We start from the raw sequence: 9,819 nt of genomic DNA on the forward strand, positions 1-9,819 counted from the left end.
GGTCCGGGATGCGAACCATGGTCGACTACGTGGGAGTCCAGCGACATAGCCATTACGCTAACTGTTGGCTCCCAGTAAGTTTTTTTTTAAAAAAAGGCAGTACTACACAGCTACACAGCTTGCTATTTTGGAAGGTATTATTTCATACTACAAGAACTACTGGGAGCTGGCAGTGGTATGGTGGTTAAGGACACTGGACTCCTACATGGCTGACCACAGTTTGAGTCCTGGACCTGGCTGCTTGTTTTCTCATTCTCTCTCTCTCTTGCTCGCTCTGTCTCTCTCTCTCACTCTCTCTCTCCCTCTGTCCCTCTCTGGTCAAATTAATTAATTAATTAAATTAAGTTGAATAATTATGAATAAATAATTGTGGTTTTATTTTTGTTTTGAGAGGTTTTTGCTATACGGCGCGTGCACTCGTCAGACAGACAGAAAGAGACAGAGAGACAGAAAGCGAGAAATCACCCCCCAGGGGGGATGGCCACGCGGCAATCCCTTCTCCTCCATTTTCTTCTCAGGATCTTGGGCACGCACACACACGTGCCTGGCATGAGTTTTAAGCCACCGGGTCTGGGACGCGAACTGTGGTCTACTACATGGGAGTCCAGCGACATAGCCATTACGCTAACTGCTGGTCCCAACAGTTGTGGTTTTAAATCAACATATAAAATAGTATCTGTCAAAGTGTTTTTAAAATGTAATGAGTTTTTTAGTTTTTTCTGAGGGAGATTTTTGCTATAGGCTTGCGTGCTCACTGGATTTGCAAGCAAAACTTGTATCTTTTTCCAAGTGTTCCATTAATCTTCTATTAATAAAAGTGTTTGGATCAGCAAGAGATAACAGTGTGAATACTAGCACAACTCGTCAAAGGAGAGTTTGAAAGATCAAATGGGTTAAGACAAGAACGAAGCTCCAAAAAAAAAAATAATGTAGGGGAAAAATGAAACCAGGGGAGAGAAAAAAAGGATAAGGATCCTAAAGAGGCAAGTGTGAGCATTAGTGCAACAGGGAAGGCTGACAAAACTTCTGGGGAAAAAGAAACAGGTGTGACAAGTACCACAGGTTTGGGTCGAATGCTTTTAATTCTCAAAAATGTTGGAAACAAGACGACACATGAAGCTTTTTGAAATAATCATTCTTGCTTAGGCAGGAAGTATTAGGACTTATTTCAGCACTTTCCTTTGTCTAATGTAGCTGTATTTAACTTGGAACCACAACACAAGGCTTTTTGGGTATCCAAAGTGATTTTTCCTGATAACAAGTGCAATCTAGTACTCCTCCTTCCCCAGCTGTTTCTATATGCTCACCCTGATTCTGAAGAGGTTTCTGAACTACCAGAGGTAGGGCTGTGTTCCTCCTAATAAGTGGACTTTTCTGTTTTGGCTTATTTTTTTAAGAATTATTTCACTTAACTTTATCTATCTATCTATCTGTCTATCTATCTATCTATCTTTAATTTGAGAGCAAGGGGGAGGGAGGAATGAAAAAGCAAGCCACCTGGTCTGAGATTCGAATTGCGATTGGCCACGTGGGAGTCCAGCACTCTTAACCACCATGCCACCTGTCCCCATTGGCCATTTTTTCTAACCTAAATCGATGAATAATTGGCTGTCAGCTCTCCTCCCTCCTCATTTTATTTTTTCCTCCTTGTCATACTTGCTTGCTTGCTTGATTTTTGGGAGAGATTTTGGTTATATGGCAAGGGCACTGACCAGAGAGACAGAGACAGAAAGTGAGAACTCACTCCCACAGGCAGGATGGCCACGCCACAATCCCTTCTCCTCCATTCTCCTCTTGGGATTTTGGTCACACGTGCCCTGTATGAGTTTTAAGCTGCCAGGTCTGGGACTCAAACCACATTCAACTATGTGGGAGTCCAGTGACATAATCATTATGCCATCTGCTGGTCCCTGTTTATTTTTATTTTCATTTATTTATTTTGCCAGAGAGCACATGTGTTCTCCAGAGAAACAGGGAGAGGGAGCAGGAGAAAGCACTCCACCTCAGTGGGTTGTGACATGCTACAATCCCCTTTCCTCCATTTCTCCACCCTGTTGGGATTTGGGGCACACACACTTGGTATGTTTTTCAGTTGCCAGGACAGTGATTCAAAGCATAGTCAGTCATGTGGGATCCCGCTCCATTAACTTCCTGACAACAGGGCCAGCCTCTTCCTGTCACTTTTGTTTGAAACCCTGGAGCTGCTTCTCCTGTTGAATATCCTCAGAGACAGGAAGTGACAACACCAAGAGACAGCACAGCATTATGGCTTTCCTCCACTGAGGTATACTGCCCACCTTCCGCAACTTGGTCAATGTAAGTCGTCCAGAAAAGCCTTGCTTCTTATTTTTACAAGTGCCTCAATATATCACTGCAATGGGCCAGCCAGCAGTGTTGTGGTTAAGGTGGCTGAATCCTGGACCTGGTGATTTGAAAACATGCCAGGCATGTGTGCCTGTGTGCCCAAAATCCTGAGGAGAGAATGGGGGAGAAGTGGTTGTGGCGTGGCAATCTCCCCTGGGGGTGCTTTCTCACTTTCACTGTCTGTCAGTCTCTCCCCCTCTCTCCAGCAAGTGCATGCAACATACAGCAAACTAAGGGGGGAAAAAGGTATCACTGAAAATAATTTATTCACACACAAAAAAAATGCATGGGGATATTCTGTCATTAAACTTAAGCTTTCTCTCCCTGCAAAAACAACTATACATAAAACATCTTCTTATTCCCTTGCTAATTAGATATTATAAATTTTTAAAAAGAATGATTTCATTTAATTTATTATTATCATTATTTTTAATTTGACCAGAGAGAGACAGAGAGAGAAAGAGAAAAGTGAAAAAACAAGCCACCAGATCTGGGACTTGAACCACAATCGGCCATGTGGGAGTCCAGCGCCTTAACCACTACACCACCTGCCGGCCCCTAGACATTATACTTAATGTCTCGTGTACCTATTTTTTACCTGGATATAAACTTTCATAACTACTTTCCAATTTCCTTCCCCTGCCATCAATTAGCTCTAAAATTACTACATGTCTCACTTTACAACAAACTAGCAATTAACTCTTTAACTTGGTAGTTCTTGACCGACTTTCTGTCCTAGCAATTCAGAGGGAGCCAACAAATTTCTTTTAAAGGTGGCGAAAAAACAATAAGGAAGGCATATCTCAAAAACTCCAGAGTAGTTTCTGGTACAAGCAGGCTCCATCTGACTTAGAGTTGCCATTTCAACAACCAAATTTATATGGCTAACTTGTAGGTAATAAAGATATAAAAGCCCAAGCAGAAATGAAAAGACAACCAACTACTTCAGTATGTGTTTTTCTCCCCACAGAGATACATGCTATTCATTATGAGAGAGGAAAAAAAAGCAAAAGCTTCTGTCTCAAACTTTATATCCTGAGATCTCTCAGAAGTCCCCAATCCACCTTAAAATGTCTACAACTTCAAGTGAGTTCACCATAAGGACCATGGAGAGGGAAGGTCAACCTAAGTCTCACTCCCTACTGAGCAGGATGCAGAGTGCTGGTCAGCTTTTTTCTCTCATACCTGCATAAATAGTTGGGCGGTACTAAGAGGGGAGAAGTTTTTGTTTTAAGTAGCTGTGTACAAAGGAAACGCTAAGCTGTAACAATTTTTATGGACACGGGAGCTATTTTGTCTGGGACACCTGTAATGAGGTGGAATTGGTACTGTCCTGGTAGAAGCAGTGGAAAGGGATGAGAGAATCCCTAGAGAACCTGCCTACCCAGGACTGACCTAATGATAGCAATGTGAGAATGAGAGAGTCCAAGGATAGTTACTGCTTGTATCTGAAGGAATCAAAGACTGTGAACAAGTAACAGGGTACTCCAGACGAAGACAAATTCACACTTAATAGAATATAGAATACCGGGGTAGGAAGACCTAGCAGCTGACTTCTGAAACATGAACAATAGAAGGAGGTGATTTAGGAATGGTGGGAGAAGGAATTATTTAAGATTATGCTGTATTGTTAATGCAGTTTTTTTTTAAAAAAAGAACAAAACAGAAATCAGCAGATGGCATAATGGTTATGTCGCTGTACTCCCGTGTCCCAGACCTGAAGGCTTAAAACTCACACCAGGTGTGTGTGCATGCATGCCCAAAATCCCAAGAGGAGAATGGAAAAGGGATTGCAACGTGGCCATCCTCCCCTCCACCCCCGGGGGTGATTTCTCACTTTCTGTCTGTCATTCTGCTTCTCTGGCGAGCACATGCACCCTACAGCAAAAATCTCTCTTAAAAACAAACAAACAAACAAAAAGATGACTTCACAGACTCCCTTGAGTTTCTAACAGATTAGGTTATTTTATCAATTGAAAGAAATTAAAGTATCTTCATTAAAAATAAACTAAAAAAAAAAGAAAAAAAAGAATAGATATTCGCTACCTCTTGCTGGGGAAAGCAATTTTAGGTATGTTAAATTATTTAAGTTTGGGGCCAGCAGATAGCACAATGGGTATATCACTGGACTCCCTTGTGGTTTGAGTCCCAGACCCAGTGGGTTGAAACTCACATTGGGTGCATGTGTGTGGATTCCCAAAATCCTGAGAGGAGAATGAAGAAGGGACTGTAGTGTGCCATCCTCCCTGGGGGAGTGACTTCTCGCTTTCTGTCTCTCTCTGTCCCTCCAGCCAGTGCATGGACCTTACAGCAAAAATCTCTTAAAAAAAAAAAAATTATTCAAGTTTAAGAGGACATCACACAATCAGAATACAATCATTCCCAGTTTGCATACATAGGGCACTGGTAGATACTGTTCACCTGTTAATTAAATTTCATCGTCTTAATATACTTTTTTACTTTACTGTTAAAAATATTTTTCTAGTCTGCAAGATAAGTGATGAAACAGAAGGGTGACACTGAGCCTCTCTCTAGGAAATTACTAAGGCAAAAATATACTTTAAATCAAATGAAGTCAGCCCCAAAGCCTAGTGGTAAAGAGAGCCAGATCCCACATGACCAACAGCACAGTTCAAATACTGACTGTGGCTTGAAAAACACACTGGGGGAGCCGGCAGGTGGCTTGATGGTTAAAGGTGCTGGACTCCCACATGGCCGACTGCAGTTTGAGTCCCGGACCTGGCGACTTGCTTGCTTGCTCTCTCTAGCCCTCTCTGATCAAACTGAAACAAATAAATGGATAAATAAAGTTAAAATAATTTTTAAAAAAAGAAAGAAGAGGGACCAGCAGTTAGCGTAATGGCTATGTCGCTGGACTCCCACGTGGTTGACTACGGTTTGAGTCCCGGACCCGGTGGCTTAAAACTCAAGCCGGGCGCATGTGCGTGCGTGCCCAAGATCCCATAGAGGAGAATGGAGGAGAAGGGATTGCGGCGTGGCCATCCCCTCTGGGGGTGATTTCTCGCTTTCTATCTCTCTGTCTCTCTCTGTCTGTCTGGCAAGCGTATGCGCCCTATAGCAAAAACCTCTCAAAAAAGAAAAAAGAAAAAAGAAAAAAAGAAGAATGAATACACTGGGTGTGTATGTGCACTAAATTCTGACAGTAGGAAGAAACGAGGAAAGGAATGCAATGTGACCATGCCCTGCTGTGAGATGTGCTCTCTCTCTCTCCATCCCTCTCCCTCTAGCGAGCACATGTGCTCTCTGGCAATTAAAAAAAAAAAGGGACCAGCAGTTAGTGTAATGGCTATGTCGCTGGACTCCTATGTAGTCGACTATGGTTCGAGTCCCAGACCCCGTGGCTTAAACTCACACTGGGAGCACATGCGTGTGTGCCCAAGATGCCGAGAAGAGAATGGAAGAGAAGGATTGTGGTGTGACCATACCCCTGGGGGGGTGATTTCTCGCTTTCTGTCTGTCTGTCTCTGTCTTTCTGGCGAGCACACACGCCCTATAGCAAAAACCTCTCTAAAAAAAATTAAAGAGAAAAAAATTATGGACCAGCCCTGTGGCCTAGTGCTTAAGGGAGCTAGATCCCACATGGCTGACCATCTAGCTCCAACCCTGTCCCTGGCAGCTTCAAAGACATATCTGGCATGTGTGGGTGCATGCCCCAAATCCTGACAGGATGGAGAAGGGACTGTGGTGTGACCATAACCCACTGGGGAGTGCTTTCTCCCTCTCCTCCCACTCAGTCTTTCTCTGAAGAATGTATGCACCTTCTGGCAATTAAAAAAATTAAAGTTAAAAAAAAAAATAGAATGAAGAACATGTAGGATGTTTCAAATTCTTTCCCCTCATTGCTGTATTTCACTAAAGTTCTGGATCTTTTAGGGCCGTGCCTTGTTGGTGGGGAGTTTAGGAAAGTCACCTTGGTTTAGACAATGACTAGCTGGATTTTCTTCCTTTAAAGTGAACACCACCACTCTGAGAGATGTTGAGTCAGTCTTCCCAAATGCAATCTCTGGTCTCACTGAAGTATTTCCCACTATAATATGGCATCCTTCATAGAATTCTTTTCTAACATTGAAAAAAAGGAAGATGATAACTAACGAGTGTGCCCCTTATTCTGCAATATGGCTGAAAAGAAGACTAAAGAATGGCCACGAGTGCCCTGCAGAGGACCCACCAGGTAACGAGTAGTGCAAGAACTTGATGACTTAAGAGCTTTCTTTAAATTTCCTTTCCCTGCAAGTTCTTGTAGATATTAAGCTGTAAGTCTCAGTTTAAGGTAATGAGGTCACCAGGAGTCATCAACTTAGGAACCCTCAAACATCTGTCAGTCCCACGGGCCTTATCCTCCACACTCACCTCATCATCGCTGTCGGATGTCTCGGAGTCTGAAGAGGCTGCAGGTTGACTCACAGGCGGCTCCTTCTCCTCAGAGTCACTACGCTTCCGCTTTGCCAGGGACAAGAGCTCCTAACAGGGCAGAAAGATCCACATTGGTTTTGTTCAACAGAGGAAGAATATTCGTGAATAATAAAATGCCCACCCTTACTGGATCTTTGTATCTGGCATTATCAACCAAAGGACAGCACTGGACACTTCTATCAATCACATAAACAGACTGACTGCCAGGCTTCCTAGGTACTAAAGAAAGGTTTTCAGGCTAGCAGGTGGCATAGTGGTTAAGGTGCTAGACTCCCACATGGATGACTGCAGTTCGAGTCCTGGACCTGGCAGCTTGAAACTCACACCAGACGTATGCATGCATATGCCCAAGATAATGAGAGTGGAGAAGGGATAGCAGTGTGGTCATCCCCCTGGGGGTAAGTTCTTGCATTCTGTCTCTACAGCAAGTGTACATGCCCTATAGCAAAAAGCTCTCTCTCTTTAAAGAATTATTTATTTACTTAATTCCATTTGTTATTATTATTATTCTTTAATTTGACCAGAGAGAGAGAAAGGGAAAATGAGAAAGCAGGTCCAGGACTCAAACCATGGTGGGCCATGTGGGAATCCAGAGCTTTTATCCACCATGCCACCTGCTGGCCCCCATCATTTTTAAAAAATTTATTTAATTTATTTTTTTTAAAGAATTATTTTATTGAACTTAATTTTATTTATTCATTCATTCATTCATTTATTTTAATTTGATCAGACAGAACATAGTGTGTGTGGTGAGGGGGAGAGAGAGTGTGTGATAAGGCCAGCTGCTAGGTCTGGGACTTGAATCATAATCAGCCATGTGGGAGTCCAGTTTCCCTAACCACCACACTACCTGCTGGACCCCCCTCCCTTTTTTGTTTTAAGAAAGAGATTTTTGCTATAGGGTGCATGTGCTTTCCAGAGAGATAGAAAGTGAGAAATCACCCCCAGGGTGGATGGCCATGCCTCAGTCCCTTCCCCTTCATTCTACTATTTGGATCTTGGGCACATACATCCGGTTTCAAGCTGCAAGATCTGGGGCTGGAATCACAGTTGACCGTGTCAGAGTCCAGTGATGTAACCATTATGCCATCTGCTGACCCCGTGTGGTCACTGTTTTAACTAATGTAGCTGACACTTGTATTTCAGGATAAAACTGGCATTTGTAGGGCTGTTTTGTATTTACTTTTTTTTTTTTTTTTAAGAGAAGAGATTTTTTTTTTTTTTCTATAGGAAGAGTGCACTTGCCAGAGAGACAGACACATAAAAGTGAGAAATCACACGCCGGGGAGAATGGCCACACTGCAATCCCTTCTCCATTGTCCTCTTCAGATTTTGGGTGTGTACACACACACACACACACACACACACACACCTGGTTTGAGTTTTAAGCCACCAGTTCTGGACTCAAACTGCAGTAGACTATGTGGGAGTCAACTAACGTAACCATTACGCCACCTGCTGGTCCCTGCAGGGCTGTTTTGAATAAGCTTATAAAGTAAGTTTCTGAGGTTGTTTTATATTTTGAATGCTTAAACAAACAAAAAAAGTATACATCTCCAGTGCTTACCCCAGGTTCTGACAACAAGCAGTAAGTACTTTGGCTACCTGCTCAGAGTCCTGATTAGACAACCTCGACATTCCTTGACCACCTTTGCACTGTCTGGTGATTCAGTGAGATGGATGAGGAAGAGGGAAGTGTGAATAAGTGAGCCATAGATAGCTACACCAAGATTTGCTGTCACATGACTCCCCTCTCCTTTAAAGGCTTCCCTCTCCTGCTCCCCAATTCAGTCTATTCACTAAAAAAGGCAAGAAAAGGTTACTTCCCCTGTCCTCTGCTAATACCAAGACCAGGTCACAATTACATTGTACTTAATAGATGCCAGGTTCTTTTCTAAGCACCAAACTGCCTGAGCTATGTAACTTACTAGTAACACAGCTAATGTATATGACAGAGCCAGGATTCAAACCTGCACCGAGATGACCCTGCCTCCTAATTCAGTTATGGTTTACTAACCTAAAATATTTCCCCTTCTGCTTTAAAAGAGAAAATACAGCTTATAAATACCACTAGCATTATTCCTTGATGGTGATGATAGTATATGGTTATAGGTCAAGTGCCAAGACAGATTTTAAAATAATAGATTGCTACAAAGTATCTGTTTTCTTCTTCCAGTCTCTTTCTATTTTAGGAGTACTCCCTCCTTCCTTGGCCAGAATGAGAAAATGACCTTCTCAGATTAAACAGCTGACACTCTTGTTCATAAACAGTCATGAAAGTTAGTCTTATTTCATTAGAGAGCACTACCATACCATTTTCCTGAAAAGGCTGAATATTCCTAATAATATTCTACTCTTCTGTAACAAAATAGTAATATAAATTATAGCAATATTTGTGTTTATGATCCTTTAAAACTCCAAGGTATAATTTATACACAGTATATTGTACCATTTCTAAAGTATAGTGCTATGAGTTTAACAAATACATATAGTGAGGCCAGCAAGTGGCATGGTGGTGAGGGCACTGGACTCCCACAATGGCTGACTACAGTTCAGGACCTGGGCCTGGCAGCTTGCTCGCTCTCTTGCTCTCTCGCTCTCTCTCTCTCATGAGCACATGTGTCCTGCAGCAAACTAATAAAAGAAGAAGAATTAAAAGAAAATAATTTTAATCCCCCACAAATAAAAATACATATAAACACTTGATACAATATTACAATATCAGCTCCATCATCCTGCTATCCCCTCCAAAATCCCTCCTCCTCACATGTGCATTCTTCTCCCATCCTCTGGCAACCACAGCCTTGTGGAATTACAGTGTCTAGCCTTTTAAGTCTGGCTTCTTTCATCTGGCATAATACATTTAAGATCCATCCATGTTGCAGCATATACCCGTAGCTCGTCCCTTTTTATTGTTAAGTAGTATTTTGTTTTATGGATGTACTACAGTTTATCCATGTATCAGTTGAAAACACTTACGTTGTTTCCATTTGGGTACAATTATATATTCATGTACAGGTT

At 42.2% G+C, this 9,819-nt stretch overlaps 1 protein-coding gene across 1 annotated transcript in view; it reads right to left on the minus strand.

Moving 5' to 3' along the window:
- RTF1 (RTF1 homolog, Paf1/RNA polymerase II complex component) overlaps positions 1 to 6,869 on the minus strand; it is a 51,067-nt gene extending 44,198 nt beyond the window's left edge. Inside the window, exon 1 of the mRNA XM_027775817.1 lies at positions 6,736 to 6,869. The gene's annotated coding sequence lies outside the window, so the exon portion shown is untranslated. The remainder of the gene's footprint in view (positions 1 to 6,735) is intronic.
- Positions 6,870 to 9,819: the final 2,950 nt, after the last annotated feature.

The sequence above is a fragment of the Tupaia chinensis genome, unplaced genomic scaffold, assembly GCF_000334495.1.
Source record: "Tupaia chinensis unplaced genomic scaffold, TupChi_1.0 Scaffold000605_1, whole genome shotgun sequence".
Taxonomy (NCBI): domain Eukaryota; kingdom Metazoa; phylum Chordata; class Mammalia; order Scandentia; family Tupaiidae; genus Tupaia; species Tupaia belangeri.